Source organism: Chrysochloris asiatica, unplaced genomic scaffold, assembly GCF_000296735.1.
Source record: "Chrysochloris asiatica unplaced genomic scaffold, ChrAsi1.0 scaffold00337, whole genome shotgun sequence".
Lineage (NCBI taxonomy): Eukaryota > Metazoa > Chordata > Mammalia > Afrosoricida > Chrysochloridae > Chrysochloris > Chrysochloris asiatica.
The window spans coordinates 2,360,332-2,361,049 of record NW_006408855.1 but is presented as its reverse complement, the minus strand read 5'-3'; positions in this window follow the sequence as shown (position 1 = coordinate 2,361,049).

Here is a 718-nt window from a genome sequence, read left to right as displayed (position 1 = left end):
TTTTTAAACTTTTACAATAATGATCTCATACGATATTTGTCCTGTTGTGACTAACTTCTCTCAGCTTAATGACCTCCAGGTTCATCCATGTTATAAGGTGTTTCATAGATTCATCATTGTTCTTCAACATTGTACAGTATTCCACTGTGTGTATGTACCAAAGTTATCCATTCTTGCATTGGTGGGCCCTTAGGCTGTCTCCATCTTTTTGCTATTGTGAATAGCGCTGTGATGAACATCGGTGTGCATATATCTACTTTTATCCTGGCTCATATTTCTTATGAATATATGCCAAGTAGAGGAATTGCTGAGTCACAAGGTATTTCTATTTCCAGGTTTTCCTAGATGGGGTCATACCATATTCCAGAGTTCAGTACCATCAGCCATGTAGGAGGGTCCCAGGTCCCAGTCTTTCCACACCCTTGCTAGCATTTGTTGTTTTCTGTTTTTCTGACCTTCACTGCTCAATACTGGTGTGAGATATCCCGTTGTTTTAATTTGCATTTCTTTACTATATGGTGTGCCTCTGTGGGCTAATGCATCAGACTGCAAAGTCATTTAAACTGCAAGGTTGGTGGTTCAAATTCACCAGCTTCTCCTTGGAAACCCTATGCAGGGTCGCTATGGGTTGGAATCGACTCGATGGCATTTAACAAAAACAGCAACAAATATAAATGATCATGTTTGTTGGCTGCTGAACATTTTCTTTGGTGAAATG